Source organism: Schistocerca cancellata, chromosome 8 (genome assembly GCF_023864275.1).
Source record: "Schistocerca cancellata isolate TAMUIC-IGC-003103 chromosome 8, iqSchCanc2.1, whole genome shotgun sequence".
Lineage (NCBI taxonomy): Eukaryota > Metazoa > Arthropoda > Insecta > Orthoptera > Acrididae > Schistocerca > Schistocerca cancellata.
In genome coordinates this window covers 80,130,611-80,147,359 of record NC_064633.1, presented here as the reverse complement: position 1 = coordinate 80,147,359, position 16,749 = coordinate 80,130,611, and the positions used below count along the sequence as shown (strand labels likewise).

At 47.3% G+C, this 16,749-nt stretch overlaps 33 non-coding genes across 33 annotated transcripts; all 33 read right to left on the bottom strand.

Moving 5' to 3' along the window:
* Positions 1-16: 16 nt before the first annotated feature.
* Positions 17-89, bottom strand: Trnar-ucg (transfer RNA arginine (anticodon UCG)). Its single transcript has one exon. It is a non-coding gene; the product is annotated as a tRNA-Arg (tRNA).
* Positions 90-634: 545 nt separating this feature from the next.
* On the bottom strand, positions 635-706 carry Trnat-agu (transfer RNA threonine (anticodon AGU)). The gene has a single exon. It is a non-coding gene; the product is annotated as a tRNA-Thr (tRNA).
* Positions 707-1,027: 321 nt separating this feature from the next.
* On the bottom strand, positions 1,028-1,100 carry Trnak-cuu (transfer RNA lysine (anticodon CUU)). The gene has a single exon. It is a non-coding gene; the product is annotated as a tRNA-Lys (tRNA).
* A 440-nt stretch (positions 1,101-1,540) lies between these two features.
* On the bottom strand, positions 1,541-1,613 carry Trnar-ucg (transfer RNA arginine (anticodon UCG)). Its single transcript has one exon. It is a non-coding gene; the product is annotated as a tRNA-Arg (tRNA).
* Positions 1,614-2,149: 536 nt separating this feature from the next.
* Positions 2,150-2,221, bottom strand: Trnat-agu (transfer RNA threonine (anticodon AGU)). The gene has a single exon. It is a non-coding gene; the product is annotated as a tRNA-Thr (tRNA).
* A 321-nt stretch (positions 2,222-2,542) lies between these two features.
* Positions 2,543-2,615, bottom strand: Trnak-cuu (transfer RNA lysine (anticodon CUU)). Its single transcript has one exon. It is a non-coding gene; the product is annotated as a tRNA-Lys (tRNA).
* A 440-nt stretch (positions 2,616-3,055) lies between these two features.
* Trnar-ucg (transfer RNA arginine (anticodon UCG)) lies at positions 3,056-3,128 on the bottom strand. Its single transcript has one exon. It is a non-coding gene; the product is annotated as a tRNA-Arg (tRNA).
* A 536-nt stretch (positions 3,129-3,664) lies between these two features.
* Positions 3,665-3,736, bottom strand: Trnat-agu (transfer RNA threonine (anticodon AGU)). The gene has a single exon. It is a non-coding gene; the product is annotated as a tRNA-Thr (tRNA).
* Positions 3,737-4,057: 321 nt separating this feature from the next.
* Trnak-cuu (transfer RNA lysine (anticodon CUU)) lies at positions 4,058-4,130 on the bottom strand. Its single transcript has one exon. It is a non-coding gene; the product is annotated as a tRNA-Lys (tRNA).
* A 440-nt stretch (positions 4,131-4,570) lies between these two features.
* On the bottom strand, positions 4,571-4,643 carry Trnar-ucg (transfer RNA arginine (anticodon UCG)). The gene has a single exon. It is a non-coding gene; the product is annotated as a tRNA-Arg (tRNA).
* A 536-nt stretch (positions 4,644-5,179) lies between these two features.
* Trnat-agu (transfer RNA threonine (anticodon AGU)) lies at positions 5,180-5,251 on the bottom strand. Its single transcript has one exon. It is a non-coding gene; the product is annotated as a tRNA-Thr (tRNA).
* A 321-nt stretch (positions 5,252-5,572) lies between these two features.
* Trnak-cuu (transfer RNA lysine (anticodon CUU)) lies at positions 5,573-5,645 on the bottom strand. The gene has a single exon. It is a non-coding gene; the product is annotated as a tRNA-Lys (tRNA).
* A 430-nt stretch (positions 5,646-6,075) lies between these two features.
* Trnar-ucg (transfer RNA arginine (anticodon UCG)) lies at positions 6,076-6,148 on the bottom strand. Its single transcript has one exon. It is a non-coding gene; the product is annotated as a tRNA-Arg (tRNA).
* Positions 6,149-6,684: 536 nt separating this feature from the next.
* On the bottom strand, positions 6,685-6,756 carry Trnat-agu (transfer RNA threonine (anticodon AGU)). The gene has a single exon. It is a non-coding gene; the product is annotated as a tRNA-Thr (tRNA).
* A 321-nt stretch (positions 6,757-7,077) lies between these two features.
* Trnak-cuu (transfer RNA lysine (anticodon CUU)) lies at positions 7,078-7,150 on the bottom strand. Its single transcript has one exon. It is a non-coding gene; the product is annotated as a tRNA-Lys (tRNA).
* A 440-nt stretch (positions 7,151-7,590) lies between these two features.
* On the bottom strand, positions 7,591-7,663 carry Trnar-ucg (transfer RNA arginine (anticodon UCG)). The gene has a single exon. It is a non-coding gene; the product is annotated as a tRNA-Arg (tRNA).
* Positions 7,664-8,199: 536 nt separating this feature from the next.
* Positions 8,200-8,271, bottom strand: Trnat-agu (transfer RNA threonine (anticodon AGU)). The gene has a single exon. It is a non-coding gene; the product is annotated as a tRNA-Thr (tRNA).
* Positions 8,272-8,592: 321 nt separating this feature from the next.
* Trnak-cuu (transfer RNA lysine (anticodon CUU)) lies at positions 8,593-8,666 on the bottom strand. Its single transcript has one exon. It is a non-coding gene; the product is annotated as a tRNA-Lys (tRNA).
* Positions 8,667-9,106: 440 nt separating this feature from the next.
* Positions 9,107-9,179, bottom strand: Trnar-ucg (transfer RNA arginine (anticodon UCG)). Its single transcript has one exon. It is a non-coding gene; the product is annotated as a tRNA-Arg (tRNA).
* Positions 9,180-9,724: 545 nt separating this feature from the next.
* Positions 9,725-9,796, bottom strand: Trnat-agu (transfer RNA threonine (anticodon AGU)). The gene has a single exon. It is a non-coding gene; the product is annotated as a tRNA-Thr (tRNA).
* Positions 9,797-10,117: 321 nt separating this feature from the next.
* Positions 10,118-10,190, bottom strand: Trnak-cuu (transfer RNA lysine (anticodon CUU)). The gene has a single exon. It is a non-coding gene; the product is annotated as a tRNA-Lys (tRNA).
* Positions 10,191-10,630: 440 nt separating this feature from the next.
* On the bottom strand, positions 10,631-10,703 carry Trnar-ucg (transfer RNA arginine (anticodon UCG)). Its single transcript has one exon. It is a non-coding gene; the product is annotated as a tRNA-Arg (tRNA).
* Positions 10,704-11,239: 536 nt separating this feature from the next.
* Trnat-agu (transfer RNA threonine (anticodon AGU)) lies at positions 11,240-11,311 on the bottom strand. Its single transcript has one exon. It is a non-coding gene; the product is annotated as a tRNA-Thr (tRNA).
* A 321-nt stretch (positions 11,312-11,632) lies between these two features.
* On the bottom strand, positions 11,633-11,705 carry Trnak-cuu (transfer RNA lysine (anticodon CUU)). Its single transcript has one exon. It is a non-coding gene; the product is annotated as a tRNA-Lys (tRNA).
* A 440-nt stretch (positions 11,706-12,145) lies between these two features.
* Positions 12,146-12,218, bottom strand: Trnar-ucg (transfer RNA arginine (anticodon UCG)). Its single transcript has one exon. It is a non-coding gene; the product is annotated as a tRNA-Arg (tRNA).
* Positions 12,219-12,754: 536 nt separating this feature from the next.
* Positions 12,755-12,826, bottom strand: Trnat-agu (transfer RNA threonine (anticodon AGU)). Its single transcript has one exon. It is a non-coding gene; the product is annotated as a tRNA-Thr (tRNA).
* A 321-nt stretch (positions 12,827-13,147) lies between these two features.
* Positions 13,148-13,220, bottom strand: Trnak-cuu (transfer RNA lysine (anticodon CUU)). The gene has a single exon. It is a non-coding gene; the product is annotated as a tRNA-Lys (tRNA).
* A 440-nt stretch (positions 13,221-13,660) lies between these two features.
* Trnar-ucg (transfer RNA arginine (anticodon UCG)) lies at positions 13,661-13,733 on the bottom strand. The gene has a single exon. It is a non-coding gene; the product is annotated as a tRNA-Arg (tRNA).
* A 536-nt stretch (positions 13,734-14,269) lies between these two features.
* Trnat-agu (transfer RNA threonine (anticodon AGU)) lies at positions 14,270-14,341 on the bottom strand. Its single transcript has one exon. It is a non-coding gene; the product is annotated as a tRNA-Thr (tRNA).
* A 321-nt stretch (positions 14,342-14,662) lies between these two features.
* Positions 14,663-14,735, bottom strand: Trnak-cuu (transfer RNA lysine (anticodon CUU)). The gene has a single exon. It is a non-coding gene; the product is annotated as a tRNA-Lys (tRNA).
* Positions 14,736-15,175: 440 nt separating this feature from the next.
* Trnar-ucg (transfer RNA arginine (anticodon UCG)) lies at positions 15,176-15,248 on the bottom strand. The gene has a single exon. It is a non-coding gene; the product is annotated as a tRNA-Arg (tRNA).
* Positions 15,249-15,800: 552 nt separating this feature from the next.
* Positions 15,801-15,872, bottom strand: Trnat-agu (transfer RNA threonine (anticodon AGU)). Its single transcript has one exon. It is a non-coding gene; the product is annotated as a tRNA-Thr (tRNA).
* A 321-nt stretch (positions 15,873-16,193) lies between these two features.
* Positions 16,194-16,266, bottom strand: Trnak-cuu (transfer RNA lysine (anticodon CUU)). The gene has a single exon. It is a non-coding gene; the product is annotated as a tRNA-Lys (tRNA).
* Between the last annotated feature and the right edge of the window lie 483 nt (positions 16,267-16,749).

Below are 16,749 nucleotides of genomic sequence, written 5' to 3'. Positions count from 1 at the left end.
CAGAACAGAAAAAACTCGACCGTGACAGGATTCGAACCTGCAATCTTCGGATCCGAAGTCCGACGCCTTATCCATTAGGCCACACGGTCACTGGCGCAATATACTTCCCCACTCACACCTCGTTTTCGCCATTTGTACACTTGGCAGAATGAATTTCCCATCTTTGACGCAGTTCTCCATCTCAAATTTCAGTACTAAAAGTACGACGCTACTTCTTGCTGTGTCCCATCGCAAGTTACATTCAAGCCCTTATGACGCTGATCAAACAAGAGGTGGCAAATCAGCTTCAATCGTTTAGTGCCATCTCAGTCGCTTGCAGAAGGTACCTCACCCTATGTGATACAATGGCGAATTGTCGCTATTACCAAAGCGGCGGCGGCGCCGACGACGACGACGTCAATCGCGAGGGTCTTTATCAGGGGTAGAAAATACATCACAAGAACTAAGTATTTCACGTCGGCATTCTCCGGAGACTGCCTAAAGCAGCAGTTTCTGGTGCCCACTTTAATAGCACCATTCACACTATTCATTTGCGAGAGCATTTCTTAAATACCGCACCCATTCATAATTTTTTTTATCCTTGACCGCTTTTTTCGAAAGGGCCACGGTTGGAGGGGCTGTTACAAAATTCATTTGCCACCTGTGAGGATCGAACTCACGACCTCTGGTTTACTAGACCAGCGCTCCGCCACTGAGCTAAGGAGGCGCCTCCTAGCGCGATTTTCGGGTACTTTGTTCTTACAGACTAGTGAATCGGAGCCCTTCAGCTCGAAACGCACTGCATGAGCGACCATTATTTGCATTTAGTTACCACAGCTGCTGCTTTCCTACACATCTCACACGATATCGATGTACAAATTAAATTCCAAAACAACACATTTATTTCATGTCAGAGTTACTTTCAGCTTCAAATACCGTTCCTCTGATATTCATCCGAAGCTAGGCATCGTCGTAACCCGTTACGTTCATCACGCAAGGCTCACGAGAGGGGCGCATGTTGGATCCGCGTAGACACAAAATTTTGAGCCGCCCAGCGTGGGGCTCGAACCCACGACCCTGAGATTAAGAGTCTCATGCTCTACCGACTGAGCTAGCCGGGCTGCACACAACGCGTTACGAGCCATACAATACTGATTTGACCTGCGACCATCTATTGAAGATTCTTTTGACTACAGCTTATTTCCTGCTGCCACAAATCAGCTACAATCCTATTCAATGAAAAATTGTCTCCGAAAGGCATCAAATCTGCTTGAAATTATACGTGGCTATCAGCACCATTATTCAACACACATGCTCGACTGTGCGCAGACGCCTGTGGCGTAGCCCTTGGGTCCTGAATCAGATGCAGTAGTTGCAACAAAAACTCTCCTGAACGGCACTGTGCCGAAAATTTCGCTACAGATCACCCTTGTCTTGCTTGTGCTTCAGGTAGACGCCGGTTTTGCAGCCAGGAAGCGGACAGCAGCTACTTTCAACTAGTTTTGCAGTACTCAAACAACACAGTAAAACAGCATGCAACTTCTGTAGAACAGGAAAAACTCGACCGTGACAGGATTCGAACCTGCAATCTTCGGATCCGAAGTCCGACGCCTTATCCATTAGGCCACACGGTCACTGGCGCAATATACATCCCCTCACACACCTCATTTTCGCCATTTGTACACTTGGCAGAATGAATTTCCCATCTTTGACGCATTTCTCCATCTCAAATTTCAGTACTAAAAGTACGACGCTACTTCTTGCTGTGTCCCATCGCAAGTTACATTCAAGCCCTTATGACGCTGATCAAACAAGAGGTTGCAAATCAGCTTCAATCGCTTAGTGCCATCTCAGTCGCTTGCGGAAGGTACCTCACCCTATGTGATACAATGGCGAGTTGTCGCTATTACCAAAGCGGCGGCGACGACGACGACAATCGCGAGGGTCTTTATCAGGGGTAGAAAATACATCACAAGAACTAAGTATTTCACGTCGGCATTCTCCGGAGACTGCCTAAAGCAGCTGTTTCTGGTGCCCACTTTAATAGCACCATTCACACTATTCATTTGCGAGAGCATTTCTTAAATACCGCACCCATTCATAATTTTTTTTATCCTTGACCGCTTTTTTCGAAAGGGCCACGGTGGGAGGGGCTGTTACAAAATTCATTTGCCTCCTGTGAGGATCGAACTCACGACCTCTGGTTTACTAGACCAGCGCTCTGCCACTGAGCTAAGGAGGCGCCTCCTAGCGCATTTTTCGGGTACTTTGTTCTTACAGACTAGTGAATCGGAGCCCTTCAGCTCGAAACGCACCGCACGAGCGACCATTATTTGCATTTAGTTAGCACAGCTGCTGCTTTCCTACACATCTCTCACTATATCGATGTACAACTAAAATTGCAAAACAACACATTTATTTCATTTCAGAGTCACTTTCAGCTTCAAATACCGTTCCTCTGATATTCATCCGAAGCTAGGCATCGTCGTAACCCGTTACGTTCATTACGCAAGGCTCACGAGAGGGGCGCATGTTTGATCCGCGTAGACACAAAATTTTGCGCCGCCCAGCGTGGGGCTCGAACCCACGACCCTGAGATTAAGAGTCTCATGCTCTACCGACTGAGCTAGCCGGGCTGCACGCTACGTGTTACGAGCCATACAATACTGATGTGACCTGCGACCATCTATTGAAGATTCTTTTGACTACAGCTTATTTCCTGCTGCCACAAATCAGCTACAATCCTATTCAATGAAAAATTGTCTCCGAAAGGCATCAAATCTGCATGAAATGATACGTGGCTATCAGCACCATTATTCAACACACATGCTCGACTGTGCGCAGACGCCTGTGGCGTAGCCCTTGGGTCCTGAATCAGATGCAGTAGTTCCAACAAAAACTCTCCTGAGCGGCACTGCGCCGAAAACTTCGCTACAGATCACCCTTGTCTTGCTTGTGCTTCTGGTAGACGCCGGTTTTGCAGCCAGGAAGCGGACAGCAGCAACTTCCAACTAGTTTTAGAGTACTCAAACAACACAGTAAAACAGCATGCATCTTTTGCAGAACAGAAAAAACTCGACCGTGACAGGATTCGAACCTGCAATCTTCGGATCCGAAGTCCGACGCCTTATCCATTAGGCCACACGGTCACTGGCGCAATAAACTTCCCCACTCACACCTCGTTTTCGCCATTTGTACACTTGGCAGAATGAATTTCCCATCTTTGACGCAGTTCTCCATCTCAAATTTCAGTACTAAAAGTACGACGCTACTTCTTGCTGTGTCCCATCGCAAGTTACATTCAAGCCCTTATGACGCTGATCAAACAAGAGGTGGCAAATCAGCTTCAATCGTTTAGTGCCATCTCAGTCGCTTGCAGAAGGTACCTCACCCTATGTGATACAATGGCGAGTTGTCGCTATTACCAAAGCGGCGGCGACGACGACGACAATCGCGAGGGTCTTTATCAGGGGTAGAAAATACATCACAAGAACTAAGTATTTCACGTCGGCATTCTCCGGAGACTGCCTAAAGCAGCAGTTTCTGGTGCCCACTTTTATAGCACCATTCACACTATTCATTTGCGAGAGCATTTCTTAAATACCGCACCCATTCATAATATTTTTTATCCTTGACCGCTTTTTTCGAAAGGGCCACGGTTGGAGGGGCTGTTACAAAATTCATTTGCCACCTGTGAGGATCGAACTCACGACCTCTGGTTTACTAGACCAGCGCTCCGCCACTGAGCTAAGGAGGCGCCTCCTAGCGCGATTTTCGGGTACTTTGTTCTTACAGACTAGTGAATCGGAGCCCTTCAGCTCGAAACGCACCGCACGAGCGACCATTATTTGCATTTAGTTAGCACAGCTGCTGCTTTCCTACACATCTCTCACTATATCGATGTACAACTAAAATTGCAAAACAACACATTTATTTCATTTCAGAGTCACTTTCAGCTTCAAATACCGTTCCTCTGATATTCATCCGAAGCTAGGCATCGTCGTAACCCGTTACGTTCATTACGCAAGGCTCACGAGAGGGGCGCATGTTGGATCCGCGTAGACACAAAATTTTGAGCCGCCCAGCGTGGGGCTCGAACCCACGACCCTGAGATTAAGAGTCTCATGCTCTACCGACTGAGCTAGCCGGGCTGCACGCAACGTGTTACGAGCCATACAATACTGATGTGACCTGCGACCATCTATTGAAGATTCTTTTGACTACAGCTTATTTCCTGCTGCCACAAATCAGCTACAATCCTATTCAATGAAAAATTGTCTCCGAAAGGCATCAAATCTGCTTGAAATTATACGTGGCTATCAGCACCATTATTCAACACACATGCTCGACTGTGCGCAGACGCCTGTGGCGTAGCCCTTGGGTCCTGAATCAGATGCAGTAGTTGCAACAAAAACTCTCCTGAACGGCACTGTGCCGAAAATTTCGCTACAGATCACCCTTGTCTTGCTTGTGCTTCAGGTAGACGCCGGTTTTGCAGCCAGGAAGCGGACAGCAGCTACTTTCAACTAGTTTTGCAGTACTCAAACAACACAGTAAAACAGCATGCAACTTCTGTAGAACAGGAAAAACTCGACCGTGACAGGATTCGAACCTGCAATCTTCGGATCCGAAGTCCGACGCCTTATCCATTAGGCCACACGGTCACTGGCGCAATATACATCCCCTCACACACCTCATTTTCGCCATTTGTACACTTGGCAGAATGAATTTCCCATCTTTGACGCATTTCTCCATCTCAAATTTCAGTACTAAAAGTACGACGCTACTTCTTGCTGTGTCCCATCGCAAGTTACATTCAAGCCCTTATGACGCTGATCAAACAAGAGGTTGCAAATCAGCTTCAATCGCTTAGTGCCATCTCAGTCGCTTGCGGAAGGTACCTCACCCTATGTGATACAATGGCGAGTTGTCGCTATTACCAAAGCGGCGGCGACGACGACGACAATCGCGAGGGTCTTTATCAGGGGTAGAAAATACATCACAAGAACTAAGTATTTCACGTCGGCATTCTCCGGAGACTGCCTAAAGCAGCAGTTTCTGGTGCCCACTTTAATAGCACCATTCACACTATTCATTTGCGAGAGCATTTCTTAAATACCGCACCCATTCATAATTTTTTTTATCCTTGACCGCTTTTTTCGAAAGGGCCACGGTTGGAGGGGCTGTTACAAAATTCATTTGCCACCTGTGAGGATCGAACTCACGACCTCTGGTTTACTAGACCAGCGCTCCGCCACTGAGCTAAGGAGGCGCCTCCTAGCGCGATTTTCGGGTACTTTGTTCTTACAGACTAGTGAATCGGAGCCCTTCAGCTCGAAACGCACTGCATGAGCGACCATTATTTGCATTTAGTTACCACAGCTGCTGCTTTCCTACACATCTCACACGATATCGATGTACAAATTAAATTCCAAAACAACACATTTATTTCATGTCAGAGTTACTTTCAGCTTCAAATACCGTTCCTCTGATATTCATCCGAAGCTAGGCATCGTCGTAACCCGTTACGTTCATCACGCAAGGCTCACGAGAGGGGCGCATGTTGGATCCGCGTAGACACAAAATTTTGAGCCGCCCAGCGTGGGGCTCGAACCCACGACCCTGAGATTAAGAGTCTCATGCTCTACCGACTGAGCTAGCCGGGCTGCACACAACGCGTTACGAGCCATACAATACTGATTTGACCTGCGACCATCTATTGAAGATTCTTTTGACTACAGCTTATTTCCTGCTGCCACAAATCAGCTACAATCCTATTCAATGAAAAATTGTCTCCGAAAGGCATCAAATCTGCTTGAAATTATACGTGGCTATCAGCACCATTATTCAACACACATGCTCGACTGTGCGCAGACGCCTGTGGCGTAGCCCTTGGGTCCTGAATTGTTGCAACAAAAACTCTCCTGAACGGCACTGTGCCGAAAATTTCGCTACAGATCACCCTTGTCTTGCTTGTGCTTCAGGTAGACGCCGGTTTTGCAGCCAGGAAGCGGACAGCAGCAACTTCCAACTAGTTTTAGAGTACTCAAACAACACAGTAAAACAGCATGCATCTTTTGCAGAACAGAAAAAACTCGACCGTGACAGGATTCGAACCTGCAATCTTCGGATCCGAAGTCCGACGCCTTATCCATTAGGCCACACGGTCACTGGCGCAATATACTTCCCCACTCACACCTCGTTTTCGCCATTTGTACACTTGGCAGAATGAATTTCCCATCTTTGACGCAGTTCTCCATCTCAAATTTCAGTACTAAAAGTACGACGCTACTTCTTGCTGTGTCCCATCGCAAGTTACATTCAAGCCCTTATGACGCTGATCAAACAAGAGGTGGCAAATCAGCTTCAATCGTTTAGTGCCATCTCAGTCGCTTGCAGAAGGTACCTCACCCTATGTGATACAATGGCGAGTTGTCGCTATTACCAAAGCGGCGGCGACGACGACGACAATCGCGAGGGTCTTTATCAGGGGTAGAAAATACATCACAAGAACTAAGTATTTCACGTCGGCATTCTCCGGAGACTGCCTAAAGCAGCAGTTTCTGGTGCCCACTTTTATAGCACCATTCACACTATTCATTTGCGAGAGCATTTCTTAAATACCGCACCCATTCATAATATTTTTTATCCTTGACCGCTTTTTTCGAAAGGGCCACGGTTGGAGGGGCTGTTACAAAATTCATTTGCCACCTGTGAGGATCGAACTCACGACCTCTGGTTTACTAGACCAGCGCTCCGCCACTGAGCTAAGGAGGCGCCTCCTAGCGCGATTTTCGGGTACTTTGTTCTTACAGACTAGTGAATCGGAGCCCTTCAGCTCGAAACGCACCGCACGAGCGACCATTATTTGCATTTAGTTAGCACAGCTGCTGCTTTCCTACACATCTCTCACTATATCGATGTACAACTAAAATTGCAAAACAACACATTTATTTCATTTCAGAGTCACTTTCAGCTTCAAATACCGTTCCTCTGATATTCATCCGAAGCTAGGCATCGTCGTAACCCGTTACGTTCATTACGCAAGGCTCACGAGAGGGGCGCATGTTGGATCCGCGTAGACACAAAATTTTGAGCCGCCCAGCGTGGGGCTCGAACCCACGACCCTGAGATTAAGAGTCTCATGCTCTACCGACTGAGCTAGCCGGGCTGCACGCAACGTGTTACGAGCCATACAATACTGATGTGACCTGCGACCATCTATTGAAGATTCTTTTGACTACAGCTTATTTCCTGCTGCCACAAATCAGCTACAATCCTATTCAATGAAAAATTGTCTCCGAAAGGCATCAAATCTGCTTGAAATTATACGTGGCTATCAGCACCATTATTCAACACACATGCTCGACTGTGCGCAGACGCCTGTGGCGTAGCCCTTGGGTCCTGAATCAGATGCAGTAGTTGCAACAAAAACTCTCCTGAACGGCACTGTGCCGAAAATTTCGCTACAGATCACCCTTGTCTTGCTTGTGCTTCAGGTAGACGCCGGTTTTGCAGCCAGGAAGCGGACAGCAGCTACTTTCAACTAGTTTTGCAGTACTCAAACAACACAGTAAAACAGCATGCAACTTCTGTAGAACAGGAAAAACTCGACCGTGACAGGATTCGAACCTGCAATCTTCGGATCCGAAGTCCGACGCCTTATCCATTAGGCCACACGGTCACTGGCGCAATATACATCCCCTCACACACCTCATTTTCGCCATTTGTACACTTGGCAGAATGAATTTCCCATCTTTGACGCATTTCTCCATCTCGAATTTCAGTACTAAAAGTACGACGCTACTTCTTGCTGTGTCCCATCGCAAGTTACATTCAAGCCCTTATGACGCTGATCAAACAAGAGGTTGCAAATCAGCTTCAATCGCTTAGTGCCATCTCAGTCGCTTGCGGAAGGTACCTCACCCTATGTGATACAATGGCGAGTTGTCGCTATTACCAAAGCGGCGGCGACGACGACGACAATCGCGAGGGTCTTTATCAGGGGTAGAAAATACATCACAAGAACTAAGTATTTCACGTCGGCATTCTCCGGAGACTGCCAAAAGCAGCAGTTTCTGGTGCCCACTTTAATAGCACCATTCACACTATTCATTTGCGAGAGCATTTCTTAAATACCGCACCCATTCATAATTTTTTTTATCCTTGACCGCTTTTTTCGAAAGGGCCACGGTTGGAGGGGCTGTTACAAAATTCATTTGCCACCTGTGAGGATCGAACTCACGACCTCTGGTTTACTAGACCAGCGCTCCGCCACTGAGCTAAGGAGGCGCCTCCTAGCGCGATTTTCGGGTACTTTGTTCTTACAGACTAGTGAATCGGAGCCCTTCAGCTCGAAACGCACTGCATGAGCGACCATTATTTGCATTTAGTTACCACAGCTGCTGCTTTCCTACACATCTCACACGATATCGATGTACAAATTAAATTCCAAAACAACACATTTATTTCATGTCAGAGTTACTTTCAGCTTCAAATACCGTTCCTCTGATATTCATCCGAAGCTAGGCATCGTCGTAACCCGTTACGTTCATCACGCAAGGCTCACGAGAGGGGCGCATGTTGGATCCGCGTAGACACAAAATTTTGAGCCGCCCAGCGTGGGGGCTCGAACCCACGACCCTGAGATTAAGAGTCTCATGCTCTACCGACTGAGCTAGCCGGGCTGCACACAACGCGTTACGAGCCATACAATACTGATTTGACCTGCGACCATCTATTGAAGATTCTTTTGACTACAGCTTATTTCCTGCTGCCACAAATCAGCTACAATCCTATTCAATGAAAAATTGTCTCCGAAAGGCATCAAATCTGCTTGAAATTATACGTGGCTATCAGCACCATTATTCAACACACATGCTCGACTGTGCGCAGACGCCTGTGGCGTAGCCCTTGGGTCCTGAATCAGATGCAGTAGTTGCAACAAAAACTCTCCTGAGCGGCACTGTGCCGAAAACTTCGCTACAGATCACCCTTGTCTTGCTTGTGCTTCTGGTAGACGCCGGTTTTGCAGCCAGGAAGCGGACAGCAGCAACTTCCAACTAGTTTTAGAGTACTCAAACAACACAGTAAAACAGCATGCATCTTTTGCAGAACAGAAAAAACTCGACCGTGACAGGATTCGAACCTGCAATCTTCGGATCCGAAGTCCGACGCCTTATCCATTAGGCCACACGGTCACTGGCGCAATATACTTCCCCACTCACACCTCGTTTTCGCCATTTGTACACTTGGCAGAATGAATTTCCCATCTTTGACGCAGTTCTCCATCTCAAATTTCAGTACTAAAAGTACGACGCTACTTCTTGCTGTGTCCCATCGCAAGTTACATTCAAGCCCTTATGACGCTGATCAAACAAGAGGTGGCAAATCAGCTTCAATCGTTTAGTGCCATCTCAGTCGCTTGCAGAAGGTACCTCACCCTATGTGATACAATGGCGAATTGTCGCTATTACCAAAGCGGCGGCGGCGCCGACGACGACGACGTCAATCGCGAGGGTCTTTATCAGGGGTAGAAAATACATCACAAGAACTAAGTATTTCACGTCGGCATTCTCCGGAGACTGCCTAAAGCAGCAGTTTCTGGTGCCCACTTTAATAGCACCATTCACACTATTCATTTGCGAGAGCATTTCTTAAATACCGCACCCATTCATAATTTTTTTTATCCTTGACCGCTTTTTTCGAAAGGGCCACGGTTGGAGGGGCTGTTACAAAATTCATTTGCCACCTGTGAGGATCGAACTCACGACCTCTGGTTTACTAGACCAGCGCTCCGCCACTGAGCTAAGGAGGCGCCTCCTAGCGCGATATTCGGGTACTTTGTTCTTACAGACTAGTGAATCGGAGCCCTTCAGCTCGAAACGCACTGCATGAGCGACCATTATTTGCATTTAGTTAGCACAGCTGCTGCTTTCCTACACATCTCACACGATATCGATGTACAAATTAAATTCCAAAACAACACATTTATTTCATGTCAGAGTTACTTTCAGCTTCAAATACCGTTCCTCTGATATTCATCCGAAGCTAGGCATCGTCGTAACCCGTTACGTTCATCACGCAAGGCTCACGAGAGGGGCGCATGTTGGATCCGCGTAGACACAAAATTTTGAGCCGCCCAGCGTGGGGCTCGAACCCACGACCCTGAGATTAAGAGTCTCATGCTCTACCGACTGAGCTAGCCGGGCTGCACACAACGCGTTACGAGCCATACAATACTGATTTGACCTGCGACCATCTATTGAAGATTCTTTTGACTACAGCTTATTTCCTGCTGCCACAAATCAGCTACAATCCTATTCAATGAAAAATTGTCTCCGAAAGGCATCAAATCTGCTTGAAATTATACGTGGCTATCAGCACCATTATTCAACACACATGCTCGACTGTGCGCAGACGCCTGTGGCGTAGCCCTTGGGTCCTGAATCAGATGCAGTAGTTGCAACAAAAACTCTCCTGAACGGCACTGTGCCGAAAATTTCGCTACAGATCACCCTTGTCTTGCTTGTGCTTCAGGTAGACGCCGGTTTTGCAGCCAGGAAGCGGACAGCAGCTACTTTCAACTAGTTTTGCAGTACTCAAACAACACAGTAAAACAGCATGCAACTTCTGTAGAACAGGAAAAACTCGACCGTGACAGGATTCGAACCTGCAATCTTCGGATCCGAAGTCCGACGCCTTATCCATTAGGCCACACGGTCACTGGCGCAATATACATCCCCTCACACACCTCATTTTCGCCATTTGTACACTTGGCAGAATGAATTTCCCATCTTTGACGCATTTCTCCATCTCAAATTTCAGTACTAAAAGTACGACGCTACTTCTTGCTGTGTCCCATCGCAAGTTACATTCAAGCCCTTATGACGCTGATCAAACAAGAGGTTGCAAATCAGCTTCAATCGCTTAGTGCCATCTCAGTCGCTTGCGGAAGGTACCTCACCCTATGTGATACAATGGCGAGTTGTCGCTATTACCAAAGCGGCGGCGACGACGACGACAATCGCGAGGGTCTTTATCAGGGGTAGAAAATACATCACAAGAACTAAGTATTTCACGTCGGCATTCTCCGGAGACTGCCTAAAGCAGCTGTTTCTGGTGCCCACTTTAATAGCACCATTCACACTATTCATTTGCGAGAGCATTTCTTAAATACCGCACCCATTCATAATTTTTTTTATCCTTGACCGCTTTTTTCGAAAGGGCCACGGTGGGAGGGGCTGTTACAAAATTCATTTGCCTCCTGTGAGGATCGAACTCACGACCTCTGGTTTACTAGACCAGCGCTCTGCCACTGAGCTAAGGAGGCGCCTCCTAGCGCATTTTTCGGGTACTTTGTTCTTACAGACTAGTGAATCGGAGCCCTTCAGCTCGAAACGCACCGCACGAGCGACCATTATTTGCATTTAGTTAGCACAGCTGCTGCTTTCCTACACATCTCTCACTATATCGATGTACAACTAAAATTGCAAAACAACACATTTATTTCATTTCAGAGTCACTTTCAGCTTCAAATACCGTTCCTGTGATATTCATCCGAAGCTAGGCATCGTCGTAACCCGTTACGTTCATTACGCAAGGCTCACGAGAGGGGCGCATGTTTGATCCGCGTAGACACAAAAATTTGCGCCGCCCAGCGTGGGGCTCGAACCCACGACCCTGAGATTAAGAGTCTCATGCTCTACCGACTGAGCTAGCCGGGCTGCACGCTACGTGTTACGAGCCATACAATACTGATGTGACCTGCGACCATCTATTGAAGATTCTTTTGACTACAGCTTATTTCCTGCTGCCACAAATCAGCTACAATCCTATTCAATGAAAAATTGTCTCCGAAAGGCATCAAATCTGCATGAAATGATACGTGGCTATCAGCACCATTATTCAACACACATGCTCGACTGTGCGCAGACGCCTGTGGCGTAGCCCTTGGGTCCTGAATCAGATGCAGTAGTTCCAACAAAAACTCTCCTGAGCGGCACTGCGCCGAAAACTTCGCTACAGATCACCCTTGTCTTGCTTGTGCTTCTGGTAGACGCCGGTTTTGCAGCCAGGAAGCGGACAGCAGCAACTTCCAACTAGTTTTAGAGTACTCAAACAACACAGTAAAACAGCATGCATCTTTTGCAGAACAGAAAAAACTCGACCGTGACAGGATTCGAACCTGCAATCTTCGGATCCGAAGTCCGACGCCTTATCCATTAGGCCACACGGTCACTGGCGCAATATACTTCCCCACTCACACCTCGTTTTCGCCATTTGTACACTTGGCAGAATGAATTTCCCATCTTTGACGCAGTTCTCCATCTCAAATTTCAGTACTAAAAGTACGACGCTACTTCTTGCTGTGTCCCATCGCAAGTTACATTCAAGCCCTTATGACGCTGATCAAACAAGAGGTGGCAAATCAGCTTCAATCGTTTAGTGCCATCTCAGTCGCTTGCAGAAGGTACCTCACCCTATGTGATACAATGGCGAGTTGTCGCTATTACCAAAGCGGCGGCGACGACGACGACAATCGCGAGGGTCTTTATCAGGGGTAGAAAATACATCACAAGAACTAAGTATTTCACGTCGGCATTCTCCGGAGACTGCCTAAAGCAGCAGTTTCTGGTGCCCACTTTTATAGCACCATTCACACTATTCATTTGCGAGAGCATTTCTTAAATACCGCACCCATTCATAATATTTTTTATCCTTGACCGCTTTTTTCGAAAGGGCCACGGTTGGAGGGGCTGTTACAAAATTCATTTGCCACCTGTGAGGATCGAACTCACGACCTCTGGTTTACTAGACCAGCGCTCCGCCACTGAGCTAAGGAGGCGCCTCCTAGCGCGATTTTCGGGTACTTTGTTCTTACAGACTAGTGAATCGGAGCCCTTCAGCTCGAAACGCACCGCACGAGCGACCATTATTTGCATTTAGTTAGCACAGCTGCTGCTTTCCTACACATCTCTCACTATATCGATGTACAACTAAAATTGCAAAACAACACATTTATTTCATTTCAGAGTCACTTTCAGCTTCAAATACCGTTCCTCTGATATTCATCCGAAGCTAGGCATCGTCGTAACCCGTTACGTTCATTACGCAAGGCTCACGAGAGGGGCGCATGTTGGATCCGCGTAGACACAAAATTTTGAGCCGCCCAGCGTGGGGCTCGAACCCACGACCCTGAGATTAAGAGTCTCATGCTCTACCGACTGAGCTAGCCGGGCTGCACGCAACGTGTTACGAGCCATACAATACTGATGTGACCTGCGACCATCTATTGAAGATTCTTTTGACTACAGCTTATTTCCTGCTGCCACAAATCAGCTACAATCCTATTCAATGAAAAATTGTCTCCGAAAGGCATCAAATCTGCTTGAAATTATACGTGGCTATCAGCACCATTATTCAACACACATGCTCGACTGTGCGCAGACGCCTGTGGCGTAGCCCTTGGGTCCTGAATCAGATGCAGTAGTTGCAACAAAAACTCTCCTGAACGGCACTGTGCCGAAAATTTCGCTACAGATCACCCTTGTCTTGCTTGTGCTTCAGGTAGACGCCGGTTTTGCAGCCAGGAAGCGGACAGCAGCTACTTTCAACTAGTTTTGCAGTACTCAAACAACACAGTAAAACAGCATGCAACTTCTGTAGAACAGGAAAAACTCGACCGTGACAGGATTCGAACCTGCAATCTTCGGATCCGAAGTCCGACGCCTTATCCATTAGGCCACACGGTCACTGGCGCAATATACATCCCCTCACACACCTCATTTTCGCCATTTGTACTCTTGGCAGAATGAATTTCCCATCTTTGACGCATTTCTCCATCTCAAATTTCAGTACTAAAAGTACGACGCTACTTCTTGCTGTGTCCCATCGCAAGTTACATTCAAGCCCTTATGACGCTGATCAAACAAGAGGTTGCAAATCAGCTTCAATCGCTTAGTGCCATCTCAGTCGCTTGCGGAAGGTACCTCACCCTATGTGATACAATGGCGAGTTGTCGCTATTACCAAAGCGGCGGCGACGACGACGACAATCGCGAGGGTCTTTATCAGGGGTAGAAAATACATCACAAGAACTAAGTATTTCACGTCGGCATTCTCCGGAGACTGCCTAAAGCAGCAGTTTCTGGTGCCCACTTTAATAGCACCATTCACACTATTCATTTGCGAGAGCATTTCTTAAATACCGCACCCATTCATAATTTTTTTTATCCTTGACCGCTTTTTTCGAAAGGGCCACGGTGGGAGGGGCTGTTACAAAATTCATTTGCCTCCTGTGAGGATCGAACTCACGACCTCTGGTTTACTAGACCAGCGCTCTGCCACTGAGCTAAGGGGGCGCCTCCTAGCGCATTTATCGGGTACTTTGTTCTTACAGACTAGTGAATCGGAGCCCTTCAGCTCGAAACGCACCGCACGAGCGACCATTATTTGCAATTAGTTAGCACAGCTGCTGCTTTCCTACACATCTCTCACTATATCGATGTACAACTAAAATTGCAAAACAACACATTTATTTCATTTCAGAGTCACTTTCAGCTTCAAATACCGTTCCTCTGATATTCATCCGAAGCTAGGCATCGTCGTAACCCGTTACGTTCATTACGCAAGGCTCACGAGAGGGGCGCATGTTGGATCCGCGTAGACACAAAATTTTGCGCCGCCCAGCGTGGGGCTCGAACCCACGACCCTGAGATTAAGAGTCTCATGCTCTACCGACTGAGCTAGCCGGGCTGCACGCAACGTGTTACGAGCCATACAATACTGATGTGACCTGCGACCATCTATTGAAGATTCTTTTGACTACAGCTTATTTCCTGCTGCCACAAATCAGCTACAATCCTATTCAATGAAAAATTGTCTCCGAAAGGCATCAAATCTGCATGAAATGATACGTGGCTATCAGCACCATTATTCAACACACATGCTCGACTGTGCGCAGACGCCTGTGGCGTAGCCCTTGGGTCCTGAATCAGATGCAGTAGTTGCAACAAAAACTCTCCTGAACGGCACTGTGCCTAAAATTTCGCTACAGATCACCCTTGTCTTGCTTGTGCTTCAGGTAGACGCCGGTTTTGCAGCCAGGAAGCGGACAGCAGCTACTTTCAACTAGTTTTGCAGTACTCAAACAACACAGTAAAACAGCATGCAACTTTTGTAGAACAGGAAAAACTCGACCGTGACAGGATTCGAACCTGCAATCTTCGGATCCGAAGTCCGACGCCTTATCCATTAGGCCACACGGTCACTGGCGCAATATACTTCCCCACTCACACCTCGTTTTCGCCATTTGTACACTTGGCAGAATGAATTTCCCATCTTTGACGCAGTTCTCCATCTCAAATTTCAGTACTAAAAGTACGACGCTACTTCTTGCTGTGTCCCATCGCAAGTTACATTCAAGCCCTTATGACGCTGATCAAACAAGAGGTGGCAAATCAGCTTCAATCGTTTAGTGCCATCTCAGTCGCTTGCAGAAGGTACCTCACCCTATGTGATACAATGGCGAATTGTCGCTATTACCAAAGCGGCGGCGGCGCCGCCGCCGCCGACGACGACGACAATCGCGAGGGTCTTTATCAGGGGTAGAAAATACATCACAAGAACTAAGTATTTCACGTCGGCATTCTCCGGAGACTGCCTAAAGCAGCAGTTTCTGGTGCCCACTTTAATAGCACCATTCACACTATTCATTTGCGAGAGCATTTCTTAAATACCGCACCCATTCATAATTTTTTTTTATCCTTGACCACTTTTTTCGAAAGGGCCACGGTGGGAGGGGCTGTTACAAAATTTATTTGCCTCCTGTGAGGATCGAACTCACGACCTCTGGTTTACTAGACCAGCGCTCTGCCAGTGAGCTAAGGAGGCGACTCCTAGCGCATTTTTCGGGTACTTTGTTCTTACAGACTAGTGAATCGGAGCCCTTCAGCTCGAAACGCACCGCATGAGCGACCATTATTTGCATTTAGTTAGCACAGCTGCTGCTTTCCTACACATCTCACACTATATCGATGTACAACTAAAATTGCAAAACAACACATTTATTTCATTTCAGAGTCACTTTCAGCTTCAAATACCGTTCCTCTGATATTCATACGAAGCTAGGCATCGTCGTAACCCGTTACGTTCATTACGCAAGACTCACGAGAGGGGCGCATGTTGGATCCGCGTAGACACAAAATTTTGCGCCGCCCAGCGTGGGGCTCGAACCCACGACCCTGAGATTAAGAGTCTCATGCTCTACCGACTGAGCTAGCCAGGCTGCACACAACGCGTTACGAGCCATACAATACTGATGTGACCTGCGACCATCTATTGAAGATTCTTTTGACTACAGCATATTTCCTGCTGCCACAAATCATCTACAATCCTATTCAATGAAAAATTGTCTCCGAAAGGCATCAAATCTGCATGAAATGATACGTGGCTGTCAGCACCATTATTCAACACTCATGCTCGACTGTGCGCAGACGCCTGTGGCGTAGCCCTTGGGTCCTGAATCAGATGCAGTAGTTCCAACAAAAACTCTCCTGAGCGGCACTGTGCCGAAAACTTCGCTACAGATCACCCTTGTCTTGCTTGTGCTTCTGGTAGACGCCGGTTTTGCAGCCAGGAAGCGGACAGCAGCAACTTCCAACTAGTTTTAGAGTACTCAAACAACACAGTAAAACAGCATGCATCTTTCGCAGAACAGGAAAAACTCGACCCTGACAGGATTCGAACCTGCAATCTTCGGATCCGAAGT